The sequence below is a fragment of the Haemaphysalis longicornis genome, unplaced genomic scaffold (assembly GCF_048455015.1).
Source record: "Haemaphysalis longicornis isolate Haplotype H1 unplaced genomic scaffold, Haemaphysalis longicornis Haplotype H1 scaffold_6, whole genome shotgun sequence".
Lineage (NCBI taxonomy): Eukaryota > Metazoa > Arthropoda > Arachnida > Ixodida > Ixodidae > Haemaphysalis > Haemaphysalis longicornis.
Genome location: NW_027526407.1, coordinates 95957650 through 95980270, shown reverse-complemented (window position 1 = coordinate 95980270; position 22621 = coordinate 95957650).

Below are 22621 nucleotides of genomic sequence, written 5' to 3'. Positions count from 1 at the left end.
CGCTTCTCTCCGGCGCTGCTCGAGTCAATTCATGGCCTCCGAATTTTCCTATTTCCTCCCTTCTTCGAGTTATTGCACTCCGCTCCCGCCTAGACCCGTCTCTTGGTATGCACTCTGTTACCCCGGTGGTCGACAGGTTGTCATTTTTTCTACGTGGCTAGCCACAGTCTTTCTCTTTTTATTTGTTTGGATTATGATATCCTCTACTCGAGGTTGTTCTCCGATCTAGGAAGCTTGTTTCCTCTCGCTTAACATCACTCATAAAATTATTTTATTGACTCGTTCAGCCGACCTAAGTTTGCTTTCCAATTGTTAAGTAAGGCGTCAAGTTTCCGTTCAATATGTCATCAGCGGCAGGACGCATTGGTTGTATATTCTTTTTTTTCAGTGATAGAAAGAGCTTACTTTTATTATTTGGGAGTGGTTGCCGAGTCCACTCAAGCCCATACCTATTCTGCGCCGGAGTTCGTTCTTTTGGGTAGGATCAGTGCAGAGGACCTGTCCGAGGCATTATCATTTTCAAATTGTTTTAACGTGTGTGACATATGTTGAACTTGGTGCTTTCGACCTGTTTATTTCTCAAACATTCAGATCACTATTGTCATCGCTTGCAAAGCACATGACACAGTTCAGGTGGAGGTCTTACGTGTTTCATAAAACGCGAAAATGACTTCTGTCGTCACCGTCGTCGTTGTCCGTCAACACAAACAAACGTGATTTGGCGCTGCTTTAAAGCGAGAATAAAGTAATAAGACACATCTGCCGTCGTGTGGTATTCAAACTTGGGTATGAGGAACATGAATTATTTGCTCTAACCACAGGGGTAACCTGGCACCATTTCCGAAGGAACAAGAAATATCCTGATGCACGCTTCGTTAGAGAGGAACGTGACGCCACGTGCGTAGAATACTATATGCACGCAGAGGATAGCTCTGACTGGAGAGGAAGATGCCGCGTTAACTGCACTTCGCCCGCCTGTCACTGGCACCCAGCGTGCCACAGAAGATGAAACGAGTTCAGAGAAAGAAAGGCAACCACGACCTCTTTATATACAGACCCATACAAAAATATTGTATGGTCGGCTATAGAAAATCCTTTTTATGGTCGGCTTTAGCTATTTGGCCCAATATTCTTTAGACGTTTCTATGGGTGTCTTTAGCGAATCGTATCGCCATTCCTATGGGTGTCTTCAGCTTCTTCTATAGCCAGTTCTGTGGTTGTCTTTAGATATTCGTATCGACATTCCTATGGGAGTTTTTAGGTTCTTCTATAGCCGGTTCTGTGGTTGTCTTTAGATATTCGTATCGACATTCCTATGGGTGTTTTTAGCTTCTTCTATAGCCGGTTCTATGGTTGTCTTTAGGTCTTCTTTCGATATCGCTATGGCTATAGAAGAAGCTAAAGACACCCATAGGAATATCCATAGAAATGGCTAAAGACAGCCATAGAAATGTCTAAAGATAATTGGGCCAAATAGCTAAAGACAACCATAAGAAGGATTTTCAATAGCCGACCATACGATATTTGTGCATGGGCTGCAGCCAGAAGAGAATCGTCACTACTTGAAACACAGCGACAGCAGCAGCCTCTGGGAAATTATTAACACGCTGCCATGCCGGCATATAGCCTTGCGGATCTCTAGAACTTCTCCTGTGGCACTTAGGTTGTGTGGCTATCTGCATTCTGTAATATATGCTCCATGAACACTTCAGCAATAGAGGGGGAGTGCAAGGTTGCGACTGCAAACACGTCGCCAGTTTTCATTCACAAAAGGCTTAAACAAAGGCAAACAAGAAAAGAAAAACCAAGGGGTTTATTCATCCCATTCATTACATAAAGGGCTACTATCTACACTACTTCGCCGCCAGTAAACTATTGTTCACATTTGCCGATCGAAACACGCAGCACACGCATTCCAACACTCTGGCTCACGCTTACGTCATTCGCTCGACAGCCACACTACGCGGCACATTTTCCACGAACGCCCACCGAGACACATATACCTACAGGTGCTGGGTAGTCCACAGAAAGTAGAACACTCAGAAGTCGTTCATTTCACTCAGTACTCAGTGCACGAAGTGGCAAGTATGGTGGCTAAAATGGAAATGCACTCTTAATTAAACAATGAAGACGGTCGCACATATCGCAATAATAAAAAAACGTTTTCCAAGTCCGTTCAATTAGTTCCTTGTACGTTTTCTCAGTTCGCGAAAAAATAATTATATTTGTCTCATCACCGCGGCGAAATCTTCACTTCTGTGTACATTGCAATGCCCATGTGGTGCAGGGTAGCTTGTAAACGTATTCTTGAACACCAAAAAAGTCCTGCATTTCTCCCACAATACAGCCTCTTCAGTTCGTAAGATCACTCACCCTGGTGTTTTGCGTACGATGAAATTCCTGTCGCGGTATCGCAGGTATCCATTTTCGCATGGCTTCGGGTTGATGTTGAATTAATCGTAACACTGTCACCGTAAACACCGAAATTTCCGACAGCGAAAAGTGGCACATTTGCTTGGCGTCACACCATCAACACGAACATATTGCAGCCGAGTCGTAAACTTCCAATATTAGGCAACACGTGCCATGCCCGCGCACATGAGCAAGGAGACGAGATGTGGCTGACTGAGTACATCCTGGTATAAGCAGGTCTATCGCGCTAGCAAATAGTGCGGAGATACGTGCCCATCCTTCGACCTTTTTCTAACTTGTTTTCTGGTAATGATTTTATTTGGAAAATACAACATCGCTCAAAGTTTTGTTTTCTTCATCCGAAAAAACTATATCCGTTATCAGTACTCAGGGAAAATTTTCTGCCACTATTATTGCTGCGCGCACGAATACTAACACAGCACGGAACGCCTGACCCTCTTTTCCACGAAAACTTCCCTTCGCACGACCGGGCTACAGCGTCGACGAGCGCGGCACTCACGCCGCACCTCCCTGGCTGGTCGTGGTCCCCTCTACCTTTTCAACGCTTCCCAGAACTTCCTTTCCCTGCCTCCTTCGGTCCAGCTTGGGTCGCTCTCCCCCTTTCTCAATGACTAATTTCAAAGTGAGCTCCGCGGGAGAAGGCATGCGGTTGTTCGCAGATGCCACCATATTTCTGACTGCGCCCGCAGGAACGGGGGCCGCGAAAGTTCTTTCCAATTTGCTTCGACGCTGAGAAGGCTGTTTTCAGAGAAGCCCGCTTTTTCACTTGACCGCGGCAGCGAAGGGCCGCAGAGGAAGAATTCTCCGAACTTATACGTCTTTCGGTCGACGTTCATTCGCTAGATTTGCCGACGCACAGTATCCAAAGTTGCAACCTGAATTTGAGCGTTAATCTGTCTGTAGCTGCCTTTAATCGTACTTTTCCCGTATTGTTGGTATATTAGGTACCTAACGTTATTGAATAAAAACTTTCATAATATAACTGGCCGACGAACCTCATCATCCTTATTCAGTCTGTGTTGTAGATGTAGCTAGGTAAATCATGAGTGTATAAATTACGCGTCATAAGTCATATTGGAACCAGCGGAATAGAATTTAATGGTGCGCTCGAATTATACCTTTATAGGCTAACACTTTTTTATTAGCGGCTGGAGACTTAGAGGCTTATGTCACTATGTAGTTAGCTAAGGAAGCTTTTATGGATGCAAGCCTCCAAATTCTGCGCCAAACGCTTTCCTAATTCCGTCTAAATGTTGCTTAATTGTCACACGTCTAAAGGTTTACAGTTATATATTGCGCTGTAGCCAGCCGCAGAAACTTTTATGGGTGCCTCTCTTTAGCTTTAGGGCAGATTCTCTCTAATAGCTGGCAGAAGACAGCTGAATGGTTCCAATTATGTAGACTTAGAGCTAGACAACGGTCTATATCTAGCCAAATGAGCTTTAATGGCTTTCTCTCTTTAGCTTTAGGACAAATTCTTTTCAATAGCTGGCAAAAGACAGCTCAATGGTTTTGAGTCTGTAGAGTTAGAGCTAAACAATGGCCTATTGCCAGCCAAATGAGCTTTTATGGCTTTCTCTCTTTAGCTTTAGGACGAATTCTTTTCAATAGCTAGTAAAAGACAGCTGAATGGTTTCAAGTCTGTAGACTTAAAGCTAAACAATGGTCTATACCCAGCCAAAAGAGCTTTGTCGCGGCTGGCCTATAGAACTAAAGCCATAGATTTTTCTTTAGCTGGCTACAGTAGCCTGAATAGCTGTGACTATATAAACTAAACACACTAGGATGTTCTATAGTCGTCTAAAAAGAATTGTATGGTTTACATTCTTTAGTGCAGGATGCATAAAAACTTTAATAGCTGGCTATAGCCTAATTTATGTACTTTTATGGGTGACCATAGGGACCCATAGGCGGCCATAACTCACCATACATTTTTCTATAGACGCCCATAAGGCATTTTTGTATGTGGAGGCACAGGCGATGTCGGGTGATAACAAAGAAAGCGGCATATTTGGTTGCAATTCACATTTATCCTTTTGCGCACACTATTCGGAGCGAAAAGGAATAGGTACTACGAAGAGCAACGGAAATAAATACTATTTTTGAGCAATGGTCTGCACTTCAGAGCTTCGATTTGAAGTTGCTAGTTGCGCTGGTCTTTCTGTCACCTGTTTGTTTTTGTCCCCACATACTGTACGCAAACATTTCCACTACGTCTAAGGCGTTGTGCTGATAACGGGGGTTGGATGCCTGCCGAAGTAGCTGGTTTTTAGCTGGATACGAAAAGCAAACACGCCCATGCGTAATCAGATTGATTGATTGTAGGGTTTAACGCTCCGACGCAACGCAGGTGATGAGGCGCGCCGTAGTGCAGGGCTCTGGATTAATTTTGACCACCGGGGGGTCTTTACATGCTCCGAAATCTCGAACACACGGGCGTTTTCGCTTTTCGCCTCCATCAGAAAAGCGGCCGCCGAGGCCGCGAATCGAACCCGCGCCCCTAGTTCCGCAGTGCAACGCCTTAGCCACTGAGCCACCGCGGTGGATCATGCGTAATCAGTTCGGGGCACGTTAGAAAACCCCAGCTGGTCCAATTAAACAGGAGGCCTCTAATTTGGCACACGTATGTCAAATTTCATGTGTGTCTTCGGCACAATAAACCACACGCTCTCGTGAGTACAGGCGACTACTTGACGCTTTTTCGCATTTATGGGGCTAGCAATGGGCTCTTGTAATTATTCAAATTGTGGCAGATTAGAAATGCGAAGACGCAAGATCACACACGTCCTCCTAACAGCATTCCGATATAACCCAGGACGGCATATTTTCCCAGCAAAGGTCTATTATTCAATCATATTTTGACTGAAAATAAACAGTCGCGATCCAGAATATTCACATCAAAGTGAACATGGACAAAACAGGCATTGGTGCTTGGTGGCAAGCCCGCGCTCAGACTGGTAGGACTTTTTTAAAGCAATAACTGATCGTTGTTGAGTCGTCTGGTTGAAAGTGAAGTATTGAGTTCATAACTCAAACTACGCGCGCACGCGGAACACATACCAGAAAACGCCAAGACTGTACGTAGGCAGAGAACTGTGGACAACGGGGGATAGCCCCCAAATGCGAGAATTATATTCTGACTTTAACCACAAACAGCAAATAGTAGAGACACCGCTGCAATGGCTTAATTAAAACCGTTCATAATGACGGAAATTCTATTCGGCGCGGTGGCTTGTCGCACATCTTTCACACTGATCTGCTAGCATACCGATTACCGTCCACGTGTAATATTTGGCGAAGGCCTTCCTTGCGGTGTAATCCAAACCTTTGTAGTTTTATTGATTTGATTGATTGATTGTAGTCTTTAATGCGCCGACGCAGCGCAGGCGATGAGGCGCGCCGTAGTGGAGGGCTCCGGATTAATTTTGACCACCTGGGGATCTTTAACGTGCACCGAAATCTCGTACACACGGGCGTTTTTGCTTTTCGCCTCCATCAGAAAAGCGGACGCCGCGGCCGGGAATCGAACCCGCGACCTCGTGCTCAGCAGCGCAACGCCTTAGCCACTGAGCCACCGCGGCGGGTCTTTGTAGTTTTATTTGCGGAAATTAAAGCGTGATGTACGATCTTCTTGTTAACGAAGTGCCTACAACGACTTTAAGCCATACATATTTCTTGCAGCATGTCCTGTGCACACCATATTGTAATGTTCCTCACTGGAGAAATTGCAAAGGTACTTGTGGAACTCTATTTTACTGCCAAAGTTTTGCTGTTAACCGCAGACGAAAAATCTCAGTCTACACTCGAAAGCCGCGTATGCATGCACACACTGTAAAGACCAATCAATATCCATGGTTTTCCTCCGTGTGGTGGGTGCTATATAGCTCAGTAGAGTGCAAGCTTGGGCGAGTTGGTAATTCATTTTGGAAAAAGGGTGCACAGCGCGGGAGACGGGGACGACGAAGAATACAGGACAAGCGCAGTTCAGCGCTTCTCCTGTGTTCGTCGTTCTCGTGTCGCGCGCTGTGAAGAGAGAAAGAGAGAGAAGGCTCGTTATTGGAAAAACAGAGAGGTTTGCCGGCATTTACAGATGCCTACATGCTTCTCTGCTGTGGGTTGGGGATGGGGGAAGAAAAGGCCCAAGGAAGAGCTGGGCAGAAAAGAAAAAGAAAAAATAACTGTCGTGGACTTGGCACGGTAGCAGACTTGCATGCATATTTTTGTTCTGAGCTTGAGCCACATAATTTGCAGTTTTGAAATTGGGCCAATTTCATCCAAATAGCAGAATAAACTCCGAAGAGCTTGGCACTGCTTTGAAGGATGAATCCATGGTCCTAAAATAATTCTGAGAGTAATTGCTCCCTGTTCTAGACGTTCCATGCTTTCAAGGAAGTGGGATCTTGGTTCCATGTAGGCCGCACATTCTAATAAAATGTGTTCAAGTGTTTCAACACAAGCACAATTGTCGCAGTGCGGATTTGGCGTCGCTCCAAGGCGAAATAAGTAGCTATTTGTGCAGGCACAGTTCAGGCGTGAACGATGGTACAACGTTTCCAGGTTACGATGAAGCTGTGTCGGGAGTCTAGATTTTATTTGGGGGTCAATAGTGTGCAAAAAGCAGCGAGTATTTTGTAAGTTGCTCCATAGACGGCTTCTTTCAGTCACCGCAAAGTGGTGACCCATGACAGAAGCTTCGGTGTTCGTCAAATACCCCTTGCGGTATTTTCGGTAAAGAAGGCCCTTACGGGCCGCTTTATCGGCTTTTTGGTTACCTTTGATGCCGCTGTGTCCAGGTATCCACTGCAATTCATTGTTGTGCCCAGCAGAACAGGGAAGACGGTGAAGGTATGAGATGTCACAGGCTGCGATTTGGTGGGGGACAAAGCTACTCCTCCTTCATAGAATTTGCAGAGCTGCCTTGGAGTCCGTGAAGGTAATTTATTGGTGCGGCTCACGGAGCAGGATGTTAAGGACTGCCTCCTTCAGAGCGTAGAGCTCAGCCGCTGTCGAAAATGTTTGTCGCTCCAGACGAAATGAAAGCATTTCACCAGTTTGTGGTATTATAGACCTGAAGAGCTTTGCATGGTTGATGAACCATCCGTGAATACAAATGTTCCTGCTGAATGCGCTGTATACATGTAGTTTAAAACGATGTGGTAGATTTCTGACTGAAGCATAGTGTTTTTGGGGCCAATTCCTGGGATACCACAATCAATTTGTAGGGGAGCAAGGTTCCACGGAGGGAAATGCGTTGTTTGCCTTTTGAAGTTATCAGACAACAGGAGTCCCTTCGAGTTCTCTTGAGACATCGTCTACACGCAAGACATCATTTCCTAAGTCGTGTTCGCTCCAAGTGCAGCAGCTCCGGATTCGCCCAGACCATTTAGAGCATACCACTGTCTGTTCCAACCCTGTCCTCACCAATAATTCCGCGCGCTGTGAACCCTTTTTCCAAAAGGGTGTCATATAAGCCTTGTAAACATTTTTTGGTGTTTAACGCTCTGACGCTACGTCTTGGCTAAACAGTTCCACTAATCTCTTTTTTTTCAGATACCATGGCCACCGTGGTGCAAGCCAGTTGTACGTGCGAGACCTGCTTGATGGGCGAAACTTTGCTTGATTGGTTCCAAAGCAACGTTGGCCTTGATGTGCCAACCTTAGGATATGGTGCCCGCACGCTTTAAATAACGAACGAAGATTGTATTGTTTTAAGGTAAATCTTGACCTGTCGCGTTGAATACGCGGCTTTCTAGAGTAAAAAGCGTCATTTTGTGCATTTTTATTGGTAATTGGTATAGCAATGCGACGTGAAATACAAGCTCCGTCAACCTGCACATGTGGAGAGGCGAGGGAAGACCCCAAACCTGGCCAAGTCCTTGCGATCCCCACAATCACTGAGCTTTATTTCTTCTAGCTTGAGAGAGCGGGGCCAGCTGCGATCCGAGAACATTTATTTATTACCGAGAACAACCCCTACAAGCTTGGTACAGCCCTGAAATTTTTTATAACAGCGCTGAAGCTTCGACCCGATGTTAGGTCAAGGCCTCATCCCAGTTCAAAGTGCGATAGAGTAGAGGTACGCCGCGGTCGCAGACTGATTAACTCCGGTGTGAGCGTCACTGTTTTCGCTGTTTCTATGAGCACCCAACAGGCCCACCCGCTGCTAATCATCCGGTGCTGTTTATTGTCGAACGGTGACAGATGCAATGCCCGCGAAAGCTTACACTTGGAAGTAGAACTACACGTGCCTTCATTTTCCTTTCTTTCTCTATCTCTTTTCGCGTAGACACGCACGTCAGGCACCGCACACGTACAAGGGAGATTTATGTTTTAATTTTTATGGACGTGTACAGCCTCCGCATGCCAATTCTACGGGAAAGGGTAAAGTGAACACGACACACCTGAAATTGCAGTCATTGTTCGGCCATGAACAGAAGTCAATTTACAGTGAAAGGTCACATGTCGTGTCTGATTATAAGCCTGCAGACAACAGTCGCACCGAAGTGATCACCTCTGCACGCACGTACTTTCCTTTATTTCCCCCCCTTTCTCTGTAACAAGACGGTGACCGACGTGATGTTCACCGCTCCTACGATATAAGGAAAAAGTGGTCGGCTCTACAAAAAAATGTCTCTAGGCACCTAGGTCTCCTTGCGTGCTTTGAAAACGGAAGATTTTTGGCTTTTCTTGGCGAAAATTATCGGTGGCTTTTTTTAAAAGGAAGGTGAAGAGGTTTTAGAATGAAAAGAAAAGTGACTAGCAGCAAGTACACATTGAATAGTTCCCGTGTACGAAATATTGTGCCTATGCATGCAATAGAAGCGCCGCAATACGCACACAAAAGTTGCGCAATGCCCCGCCCCCATCTCGGTGCGCGCTTCCGCAAGACCGGAGAGAGCGGAGGCAAAAACCGGCAGGAAAACGTCCTACCTGGACTTCCGGGCGGATCGGCCGCCTCTACCATGCTCTTTTCGCCGTGTTTCCTATAGAGGCTTGCCACAGGAAGAATGATGTTTTTGTTCTTGTTGTTGTTTTTGTTGTTGTTGATAGCACTTATGTGTACAATTTTCGGGTTCAGAAAGTATTCACGAACGCCAAACGAGGCATACGTTACCATGCCGTATTCCTAAGCTGGATAATATCCCGTCGGGATGTTTTATAACATACGGACGCGACATCCGAGGTGGCTCTGCTTCATGACAGAAAATATACTACACTACGTTAGATACCTTGCAAAACGCTTGAATGCGTTGTTTCTTTTTTTATGCGACGGACATGAATGTCACATTAGATGATCGATTTAGGAAACATGGTGAACATTGCTGTACTTTGCTCCGAGATGTCTCACTCACATTTCTTAAGGAAATACCTGTTTCGTAAACGCGTCGGTTTCCTTTCCCTATGAGATTGGAACAGTGTTCAATCCCCAATTTTCTTGAAAGTAAAACAGGGTGCCAATCCTGATAGCAGTTCTCTCCCTGCGAATAGCTAAACAGTATTCCTACAAAGTAAAAGACCCAAGACCGCGACATTACTTATTTTGCAAGTATACATGCCAGGATAAGGTAATATTTGTCTGAAATGAAAAAAAAACACCGCTCCGAACCACCACCGCACCATAATTTCTGAGTGACTGCGGGGGCCTAATTCTTCTCCCAAGAATCCTTTTGCCTGCATACTATAGCCTGGCAAGCACTTGTTGCCGCTGAACTTCAAGAGTGCTCCAGCGATAGTCGTTGATGTATATAACGATGATACTAAAAAAGTAGGAGTGAAGACTAAATATACGGCCTTTGTCTAACTAGCGCGGTAAATTCTAAAATCTAGAAATGCTGAAACAGGCCATGATTCATTATCACAAACGTTTGGGGATTGTTACCTAAAGTAACGTAACTACAACGTCACTGCCTCGTCCGTCTGGTCTGTTAATTATAATGAGGTGGCCGTAATATTGTAGCAGAATGCGCAACACACACGCGAAAATCAAGCCCTACTAGAAACGATAATGCTGCGGACGGGCGCCCCCCCGCGCGCGCGTCTGGGTGTGTGTGCATGAGGATGAGTAAGGGGGGTGGGGTGGGAAACATCAAACAAAGGAATTTCAGAAGCAGAGTCCGCTTGCTGGTTTATGCGTGTTCTGGCAATATATGTCTCGCATATATGCTTACAGCGCATGAACGCTATATTTTCGCGCCGTACACGTACGTGCTTGTCGCTGGTACATTGTTTTTAAAACGCCGCTTAAAACTTGGGTATAAATGGTTTCGTATACAGTAACAAAGAGTTCAGGCAGTACCTAATAATAACATAAGGAATAGAAACCCCCTATTTTGGTTGCCCAGTTCAGAAATATTCTGACAGAACTTTCTAGCCTACTCCACAGTCACTGCTTTGGGGTTCTCGGTCGTGTGAAGCAAATGCAAATGCAATCTGCAAGATACTTGAGCCAACAGCACGGGAAGTTGAAAAATAAACTAGCAGTCACGTGCGAACACTAACTGCAAGCTTAATTGCCGAAAAGAAAATCGCCGCTGCTGTGCGATCGTTCCCAATGCTTCCGACAAGCAGCGCGGCCGAAGGGTGTCCTCCTTTGACGTCATGACAGGCGCAACAAATCAGAGGCGTGAGAGACGAAGAGGGCACGTCTTTCAAACGGGACCGCGCGTTATGCAAGATAAATGCTAGTTGGACTCATGAACAAAAATTTAAAGGCGATATTCGGAGTCAGCGCCCAAAAAACTATATAAACGTGCCTCGAACACAAATTTTTTTTCGGAAAGCGTTTCAGCTTTCCATTACTGCTACATCCTGCTGGGGTCTCTTTCTTCAAATTTCTTTGAAGTTTGGTGACAGTTACTCGAAAACACATACTACCCATACTGGCACGACAGCTTTCTCCAGAATGAAATTTCCCATAAGCTGGTGAGCAGGTTTTATTAGCACGTTTCGTCACGTTATCCTGTCACGCCTAGTAACGGGAGTGCGGAACGTGCTAGACTAAAATATGCTGCTGGCCGCGTGCTGAGGTATTGTGTGTGGGAATCGAACCCGAGGCTCCCACTTTGGATACGCGGGTTCAATTCCCATAGAAACCCACAGCTTTCTTTTATCGTTTGAAAAAAAAAACGAGTAACACGCGGGGCTTTGCCTTATGGGGCACTTACTGTTTCCTCCTGATACGAGCTGCCGTTTGCTTCTTTACAGCTTGGAAACGGCGGCAGCAACTGCCATGCTACCACGATGCCTCTTGAACGCTAACACGCGATACTGGGGGCACGTCCAGAAGTCAGCAAGCTGTTGGCGACCCGCTTATAAAAACGAAGTCGTGAAACAAATAGGCCTCATATTTGCAGTGGTAGCCACTCAAATTGTTTTGAATAACAAAGCAGTGCACTTAGGTATCAAATACCCACGCCATTCATTATGACCCACATGGCGTCAGTAACATTACGGAGGTCAGGTGCAGTACCTATCTCAACAGCCTGATGTTTGGAAAGTTTTAGATGACGCGTTATTACTATCACCGCAAATTAGAACGTACAAGGGTATTTCGACATATTGCTTCAAAATACATAGTTTGATGGAATCATGCACAAAAAATTAGGTCGAGAAAACTCCTTATCGGTGCAAAGACGAACTAGGCAGTGATGCAACACCGATCTTCAAATCACAGGATTTTTAGGTGCCTTTTATGCATGCCGCCTACAGCACAAAAGAGAATCGCAGGGAACATCGGATCATGAGGGATGGAAACAAACGACCGATATGCCAATGCCAAGAGCGAGTTTCTACTGGAGAATGGTACTGTATTTGTCATTCGTTACCAATAGAAATAAATTATGAAGGGTGACATCACACAACCATTACAAAGCCAGCTAAATTGCCTGTGGTCATCGCCAAAACGAAAAAAAAAACGTTTTGCTTTTGCGTGCACTGCAAGCAGTTTATAAAAGGGAAGAAAAACAGGTCTATCATGGGCACTATTTTCGACTTCGTAAATGCACGGCAAATTCGCCGTGTTTTTTCTGCAAGCAAAACGTTACCAACAGTGGCGTGTGCACGTATAGCTATGATGACATGAAGTGTGATTTGATGCTTAGCTCATGAATATCGCAACCAAGCTATCAGACATTACGCATAGAACATATAAAACCACTTGGCATGTTTTTTCAAAATTCGGACGGAAGCTGAGGCTGTAAAGAGAAACATAATTTTTAACCTTATATTGGTGTCCAAACCACAAAGCGTTCAAGTAACGTTTATCTAAAAGCTACGAAAGCGAGTGAATGGCATGTGTTAAGCTAAAAAAGAATCACGCGTTCTTTTTTATTTATTTCAATCGCTTTTAGCTACATAGTTTAGCTCTCTGCTTCAATGCAAGTTTTGTTGCGTTACCCTTTCCCAGCTGTGTTATGTTACAAGCGTGACCACAGAAAAGGGCGGCCATGACCATCGGTTACATGACGCGGTGAGGATAGCGAAACGCTACACCTGATAACTTCACAGCATACTTACGCCATCTATTCACCCATTCGTCAATCATGAACTCAGTCAGCACAGAAATGAAGAAAACAGTCAGTTTTAGGCACGGAGTATTTTAGGAGCACACAGTATCGGTCCGCGTCCGTGCCCATAGCATTTACATCCGCAAAAAATCCCACAGGAACCGGCAGAATTCGAACCTGTATCTGGTAGACCATATAGAGTTAGTGTCAGTAGTCTTACTCATTCAGCTACTACCGTTTTTTTCTTTCCGGCATATTTTGGCAACGACACACATTACAAAATCAACCTTTGAGGTTGAGGGCAATAAACCGCCGCCAAACATTTAGCTGGCGCTGACATGTTAGTGCACTTTCATCACACTAAGCTTATCTAAAAAACACAGAAGTTCATAATAACAATCATCATTATTCACCACTTCTCAAAGACTACACAGGTCTTCAACAAAAAAACGATTTACAGACCACGCATCAACAGAGTTGTGACGAACATCCATCAGCTACGCCTTATTGCGTGCAAATCTAAGAGAAAGAGCAGCTCGTATGGAATACCTTCTGTGTTCACTGAATGGTATCTAATTCCTTCGGCTGCTAGTGGCAAATCTTTTTTGATAGTTCTTTGGAGGACGTCCCAGAAAAAGACTGCGTCCCAGCAATCCAGGAAAACGTGCTCCACACTTTCGGGTTTCCTGCACAAAAAGCAGTCTGAACCCCACGGCAGAAACAGCCCCCGTCGCTCTTCCCATGTCAGTAGCGGTAGGGTGTCCGAGTGGAGCCTAAAGAAAAACGTCTTTGCAGCCCCTCACACTGCCATTTTTTCAACCGTCTTTAAAGCGTCGCGTCCGGTGCTGTCCCGGTGTCTGGATCGGTATATTGGTTCGGGGAACAGGGATTCAGTTAGGTCTCTAGAAAGACGCTTGCGGGAAACATTAGAGAGGTATTCCATCGAAAACCGCGCCGTGAGAAAATGAAAAGATCTGACTACTTCCTGCAGAAAACCGCTACCGATGTGCCTTACATAGTCAACAGATGAAACAACAAAATTTGGCAGGGCCGTCGCTAGCGTCATTTGCAAACAGGTCCGAACGAAACGGTTTGTCTGGTTCCTTAAAAAGAAAAACCATGATACAAGGTATTTTACAAAAAGGTGTAGTAACGCCAGATCACCATCAACTAGTCTGCAGAACAAATTGCTGCGGCTTGTTAGCTCGAAAGCCCACTGCCAAATGAAAACTGCCAACAGGCACTGGAATAAAACTTTTGCACATTCATCCGGGAACACAATAAAACCTGCATTATATACCAAACCTTCACCAAAAACAGGTTGCATACAGTTGCACGCGCACAAATTGACCATTTTTTACCGCCCCATTTTTCTGTCTGCGAACGCATTTCAGGCACCCTATCATTCCACTACGCCGTATTTTCGCGATACCGATCCAACGGTACACCGAAATACTTTGACAGCGTTGTGGACCACTGAATGTTTTCGTAAAAAGCAGGTACCTTTGCCAATTCACCATGCCACAGCCCGACAGTGTTGGTGACGTTTAACTGACTACCCGTTACATCACAAAAGCTTTGCGTCATGTGCAGCGCCTTACTCACTCTTTGTTTGTCTGAACAGAAAAAAGCCGCATCGCCAGCGTATGCCAACACCTCTGCAGGCCTGCAGGCAAAAACCACGTATGCTGCTACTTGCAATTATCTTTGCCCACGACGGTTCTATATGAAGGGCGAAGAGTAACGGTCTCAGTGGACACCCTTGCTCACTGAGGACTGAACGTGTATTTTATTTGTTAATTACTTACTAACAATTATGCTTGTATTACAACTACTGTAGGCCATTTTAACACCGTCTTGAATTACCGACCCTAAGTTAACATGCTGCTTCCGACCTTATATAAGGCGATGATGCAGCTATCTCTGGCGGCGCTGGCCGCTCATTCGGCGAGCCGACCGGTTATCGCTGGTTGCTGCCCACTTTGCCTTCGGATGATAGCATGAAGGTGTGCGTTTTTCTGCACTTTGACCCATAGAAGCGCCCGTGCCGAATCAACAATCTTTGTGCCCCTTACCGTGAATTGGAGTCACTGAAGGAAGTGGGAGGCATTGGGCCTTTCCAGATGAACCACATCTGGCTCGTCAAGTTTCGCACCCCGACTGCGCGCGAGCGGATTTTGAAGAATGGATCGCTACATGTTAAGGTGCACTTCTGTGCGGTAATCAACCCAGTCCTCCAGGACCTGCACCCGGCGTCAAAATAAGCCGGGGCACGCGAGCGCGTGGCAAAATGCATCGCCGCGACATCTGACGTTGCACATATGGTGTCGATACACCGACGTGCGCGTGCGCGCTCACCACGCTCGCTAGCCAGTCTTTTCATTCGCTTCAAACGGCAACGCTTGTCACATTCAGCGCTTGGCGCCAGGGGCCACTTTCTTTGGCTAACCCCTCTTGCTCGCACACGCTTTAGCGGCCGAGAGCGAGGGTGAAGATGCGTAAGTCGGTCTGCGCTGCTCTGACAAAGAATACATGGAAACGGGACTGCTATCTTAGTTTTAAATACTGCATTCTTTTTTTTTTTACAGGAAAGCTGTCTATGGCTACGATCCAGCTGATCATCTCCGGTAATAGAGCAACGTAGAGAAGAATGTAGACAAGATGTAGACAAGAACTGCGTCTCAAGCCGGGTTCAGAGTGTTGTCGCAATTGTCGTAATATCTTTAAGTAATGACGTCATTTAACGTCTCAGCCAACCGAAATATGTACAACATCGTTTTTTTACGTGCATAGCGCACGATACGGCTGTTACGTATTTAGTCTGAACATAGCATTATGCGAACGCACATCATTGTCGCGTGAACGCCCCCCTCACATTTCTCCAAGCGTCGAGCACCTCGTTCGGCCACAGCATACTGCCCCTTCCCTTCCCCCCACCGCACACTTTCGGAGAGCACTGGCTTACGCCACCACGGCGAACCTACTCCCCTCCCAATTTCGCGACATTATCCTCCTTTGCTTTCCTTCACTCGTCGGTCTTCCCATCGTTCGCACGGTCATGACGACGCCGACGCGGCTGAGTCCAGCGAAGGGCGGAAAGGGGCTGTTCCTTAAAATGTTTTCCCAGTAATTCATTTGTGTAAGGAGGTGAAGCAGACATTAAGAGGATCGTTGTAAGCTTGATCTTTCTAAGATGGCTTTCCCACTTCGACGGTTGAACAGAAAATCGAGTCAATCTTCGGAGGGAATACCATCACATAAAGTGGCTCTAACACTTGTTTTATTGAAACTATACCGAAACAAATTATATGACAATCAGCCGCTAAGACGAATCTAACACAAAGTCGGGTTTTATATATTTTTTAAATTGCATAGTTCACAGTGAAATTGTAAATATTGTAATTCTCGTCCGCTGTCAGTACATATAGGATTCTACGGGAGGGAAACGGACAGCCCCATGTTTGTCCCCCGGAAGAAAACTCTAGTTAATCAAAAGTTCATTCAGTCAATTAAGCAGGAACTATGCTGAATCGCAAATTACAAACAAACATGTTTTGCTTCGTGCACCCTTTGGACCCAGTCAAAGCTCACGTTGAGGCTCGACACCGCAGCTTTGATGGTCATCCTTGTTCGCAGAGTGGAAGGGCACTCAATTTTTTGTATATTTTCTGTCAAACACCCAGGATCACGCCGAGCTCTCCTCCCGTTTCCCCTTTTTTAATTGTTTCAGAACGTGTGCAAGGTGAAGTCTCATCACACCTTCATAAAAAAGATTATTCCTCGCTTCAGTTCGTATTCTGTTTGTGTGATCATTCTTAGTTAACAACCAATTGCATGTTGTACGAAAAAAATATTAAAACTCGTTCCACCGATTGTGATTCATATCTACTGAAACAGCGCGGAACCGCAGTTACGGCCGTTTTCTCCAATACATGGCAACCTCTCTCCGTAGATTGCGTTATAATTACAACAAACTAATTCTCCAACGTTTACAGCTTCGCTACCTAATTACGACAAGTAAACAACACCCGGCATAGCGGTATAATCGTCCTATCAGCATAGTTTCATACAACGTGTTTTTGGATACATTTAATAAAACATGAGTTAAGGCGTTTTCCTTAATCACACTCTCTCTGTAGATTCCCATGCTTCCCTGCGCAACAGGCAGCGTCGGAAGGCCAGATTACACAGACCAAGCTTCCGCCGATCTTCATAAAGTAGGCTTTACCTGTAAACACAAACTCTTTGTTGGGAACTCCGGAGGGATCGTAAAACGATACAAGGACAGGCTGTAGTCAACCCCAGCCCAAGAACCGTGTCGCTGTTAGAAATACTGAAGTGGGAGAGCATATGTGGGACACAATTTTGTCACCGCGAGACGAGCAAGATTAGTTTTCTGTCATAGCAGGGCAGGTCGAGCAACGCATCTTCACTCTCACCCTCGGCCGCTGAAGCGTGTACGAGCAAGACATGTTGAGGAAAGAAAGTGACCCCTGGCGCCAAGCTGCGAATGTGATCAGCGCTACCGTTTGAAGCGAAGTAAAAGAAAGGCTAGCGAGCGTGGTTGGACGCGCACCCGCACATTGATGTCTCGACACCAGAAATGCAACGTCAGATGTCAGAGCCACGCATATTGCCACGCGATCGCGTGCCCCGGCTTATATTGACGTCGGGTGTACGTTTTAAGGTGCACTTGGTGCCATTCGATATGCCTGGCGAGTGTCTGAACCGTGCACTGTGTGACTTCGGTGTCGTCAAGAGTGTCAAGCATGACGCCTGGGCGGGGAACGGCTTCGAGACGGCGGAATCGACCACCCGGGTTATTCCGATGACGCTCAGGCCGGACGTCTCACCGGACGAGCTACCCCACGTAATGAAATTCTACACCGGCCAGGTGGTTGTCTTCGTGCCGGCACGGGCGCCGCTGTGGTTGCGCTGCAGGCGCAGTGGTCACATGACGCGCGACTGCCGTGTGCCGCAGTGCTTCAAGTGCTGCTCGTTCGGTCCCATGGCCGACGAGGGTGTTGGGTCGTACATCAGGGTGGTTGGGGGAAACGAGGAGAACGAGGACCCTGAAGTGAATGAGAACTTGATGGAACCCGAGGAAGTGGAGGCGGCTTCGTAAGCAGAGCCTCAAACGACTGTGCAGAGCCCAGAACAGCACACTCTAAACTTTTTTTCCACCCATATACTCCCTAGAGGTTCTTTTTCGCCTGTCCTCTAGTGATCCTCCTTGTAGGAGTTTTTTTAGTACATGGAACAGGGAGGTTTTGTTTACCTCCTCAAAACAGGGTGTTTTTAGGTGATAGAAAGGAGGTAGTTAGGGAGTGTTAAGAAATGTTAGGGAGAATTTAAGGAGATCAAAATGGAGTATTCTTTACTTCCTCAAGGCGTTTTTAAGTGATGTTTATGGACTTTTTAGGCGGTTGAATAGGAGCCTATTATGGCTCCCTTGGGAAGTAGTTATGTTATTTTAGGGGCGTTTTGAGGAGGTTCAAGGGAAGCATTTACTTCTTTTGCATGGAGTTTTACGTTTTGTAGGACTCGCGAGGGGAGTTTTTAGGAGGTTCAAGGGAAGCATATATTTCTTTTGAATGGAATTTTGCAAAGTTGGGGCGGTTTTTAGGCCTTCCGAAATGAGTTTTTTCAAGGCCACAAGGGAGAGTTTCTAGTTCCCTGCGGGAGTACTGATTTCACACGGTTTTTCTCGGTTTCAGGTTTATTTCAAACGAACTTTCGCATACAAGTTTACATGGTACATGGTGTACACAAGGAGGCTCCGAAATAAAAACTTTGGGCGACCTCCTATAAGAAAGCAAAAATGGTAAATTGCTAAAAACACGCCAGTTAGGAATGGAAGACAGCAATAGAATGCTAGTTGAACAAACCGTACAATTAATATTACTACAAGAACTGGAAATACGCGACAAACAAAGATAGGCGCAAACACAACCACATGGTAAGTGAAATCATTATATAATAATAGCGGGTCGGGAACGCGTCAGTACTTATCAGAACTTATCAGAACGCATCAGCACTCAGTACAGAAAGTGAAAAAAATGGTTGCAGTGGTATACAACAACAGCAAAATTTCAGTTGGTGGTGAAATGAGCGATCTGAGTGCTAGTTGAACAAACTGTGGAAACAATATTACCACAAGAACTGAAAATACGCGAAAAACATATAGGCACAAACACAACGGCATGGTAAGTGACATCATTATATAGTACTGGAGGATTGAGAACGCGTGAGTACTTATCAGTACGCGTCAGTACTCAGTACACAAAGTGAAAAAAATGGTTGCAGTGGTTTACAACAACAAAAATTTTTTTTAATTGGTGGTGAAATGAGCGAGAGCTGTGTAACGATTTGATATTGAAAGGTAACGAGCATTTTGTAGATGGTAAAGGCACAAGAGATAAATGATGTAGGAGACAGACAGCAATGAGATGGCTATGGATAAATGAGTAATATAAAGGACGAGAAATATGCTGCGGAAAATACCAGTGCGTTTTGATAAAGACACAAATGCGCCAAGAAAAGTGACCCAGTCTGAGGGGTTAATTGCAAGGATATAGAACAGAATGCGTGGTTTTGCGACAGCTTCTTCAGAGTGAGAAGAAAAAGCCATGTAATTCGTGTTTTTCCGATAATTTTAAGTTGATTCATTTGGCACCAGTTGCCAACATTATTTAGCTAATTGTTTCAAGCTATATTAGTTGGTTAATATTATTGCTTCACTAAAAGATAGCTGTATTATCAGCATACTGAAGGGCCCATCAAATATCCCCTGTTCAGTAAAAAAAAAAAGAAAACGTCAGAAACATAATACGAAATTCTTTAAACTACTATCCAATGATTACAGGATTGAAAACAAATAAAATATTGGTGAGGGATATTGATGCGATAAAAGTTAATTAGTTCTAAATCCTTCACACGTGGTTTGGTGCTGGCAAGGTCCAAAAAGGCATGTTCCACAAACGTTAGAGCTCTGTGTGCCTTCTTGGGATATTGAATGTTGAAAACCCAGAACGATGCAAACAGACTACACAGTCCTCCCAGTAAAGGTGATGCAGTCAAGACACTCTGGCCATCGATGCGGAGGCTAATTTCCCCGTTCGCGGAATGCAGGCAGGGAGTCAAAGGAACATCTACCTGAAAAAGCAAAAAAGAAAAAAAAATGACCCACATGTAAAATTCAAAACAGACACTATGGGTAAATGAACTTAATAATTCGGTACAGTAATAAAATTGTTATACCAGGTTCCCTGCGAAGATTCAGTACTTAAATTAGGAATGCAAAGTCTTCATAAAACCAAGTGCCAGTACATTAACCATCGTGGCTTTTGCAGCAATAAAAAAGATATTACTTCCGCACAATATACTCGAGCACAACTTTAAATGACAGTGACGTTAAAATGCAAGTCTCTCTAGGTTGATAGATTAGCTCACGGATAACACTATTATACCCCTCTTACACCTGGCATTTTTTTTTAAATAAGATTGAAACTAGCAAAAACACGTTTTCACCGGAAGGGCTTAAGTGGCCTGACGCGCACAACTTCTTTCTTGGCTGCCGCTGGATGGTGCTACTCGTCCATACTTGGGGTGGCAGTACCGCTTTCCAAGGGAGCATGCGAGCTACGCATGAGAAAATCGTTCGACGCCAAAACTTGCGGGGCCTCAAAAGGCCAATGTTTTTCTTCAGTGAAGCGTAAATGCTGATCACAGGTCCAATGGAGAAACATTTTGCTTAGTGGTCTCGAACGACAAATGACAGGGGAGTTTGGGTAAGCATGAGCGATTTATCCGTAACTGACCAAACTTCTTGGTACGTGGTAATGTTGTATTCAGTTGCTTGTATACTGCTATTAATCACCGCTGCTTCACTTGCTCCCGGTTTATCCTGATGCAAACAGCGACTGCAGTCGTGTTTGCGTCACGTTTGATGAGCAGTTGAACAGCGATTTCTCAGCACTTAAGGCATCTTGGCACTAAATCAATGCTGAAATGGCTATGCGGAGGTCCGACTTCCGTTTGAAATCAACTTGCTGGTTGTCTTCAATGACCCTTTAACAACAAGTTACCCTTATGCCTCATCACTGCAACCGATTGTTCCTCCGTGTGGTGCAAAGTGTGTTACTGTGAGTATTTTCAACGTGAAACGAACCGTTTCTGTGATTTGTAGGACTGATTCTGCTATTAATTACTGCAGTGACAACAAGCTATGAAAGAAAATCCCGCCATCTCCACGAAGTGAATGATGATGAGAGGGGCGAATCTAAAATGCTTATCAGCAGACAATGTAACGCATTAAGTGCAAGCTGCTTTCATAGTGTGTGCATTGACATTAGGATATGGCCCCCTGGCAGAATGATGCGCTGCGCGAGATTTTGCCGTACCTAAAAGGTCAGGCAACTCATTTTTACGGAGTATAGGATCTGTAAAAGGGTTGCGAGTTGGGCGAGTTGGTAATTATGCATTGCGAAAAATAAACTGCGCGCAAATTAACGAGGACAAGAGCACATGAAGACGGCACAAGCGCACACTCGCAACTGGTTTATTATTGCACAATTCAAAGCTTTATATGCCCAAGCGCCCAATTGCCGCGCCCCCAATGCGTCACAGTTCTCGGCGCACTCAGCCGAAAATACTAAAAAACCGTAACAACAAAACCACAAAACGAACTCTGAGGCGCAGGAAAGGCGAAAAATCAGCAAAGATAACCGCATCATACATGGATTAAGACCCCCCTCCCACCCCCAACACGCAATCCCAGAAGAAGCACCGAAATAGCGCTCAATGTGCGTCTAAATATGCGACTTCTCGATTAAGCAGGGCGATAGAGGGATGACTGATACATTCGGAACCAGCTTTTCTGATGTGGCTGGCTTCTACAATTTCTCGCGTTCGCTGGTTCTTATGTCGCAAAAGGATGGCTGTGCGCTCAAACACAGGGACACAATCAGGTCTGCATGCGCGGCAATGAGAAAATAAGTGGCTCAGGTCACGTTGAAAAATGAAAAAAAAATATATATATATACGGTACTTTTAGACGTCGTACGCTCGAGTTTGTGACAACGTACCCGTGTGCGGCTCTGTCCGTAAGTTCGGAGAAATGCAGGTGGGTTGTGTTATATTTCTCGTCTTGCATTACGCTTTCTCTTATATATTAGCGCCCTCTTTCCCGATCTCTCCACCTTCCTTCCCGCTTCCGTCTGACTGCGCTGATTTTCGCCAGCACGAAGTAACCGTCACGTTGCTTTGAAACGACGCCGCGCGCGACAAACGATTTTATCTCGAATGCCCTGTTACAAACCGGCCAACAAAAGAATGCGAACGCATACCCCAACACCCACAAACAAGTAAAATAATACGAGTGTGCGCTTTTTTCTTTGCCCGTGCGTGTACGAGCTGTGAGCGGCACGGGAACCCGGGTACTTCGCTGTTAACCCTATCCAAACGTTTGACAAATGCATCGACTGATGAAAGATCACTTACCAGCGAGCTGTCCACACCTGTCGCCGTATCCAAATGCTGTTTGCGGCCGTTCCTCGTGTGACAGGGGCACATGAAAATCTTTCCACCAAATGGCACTACTAGTCCTTCACAAATAAGAAAAAACGATGGCCCAAGGCAAGGCTTGAAGCTCCGGCCGCGCCGTCACCGGCCGCGCTGCGTTG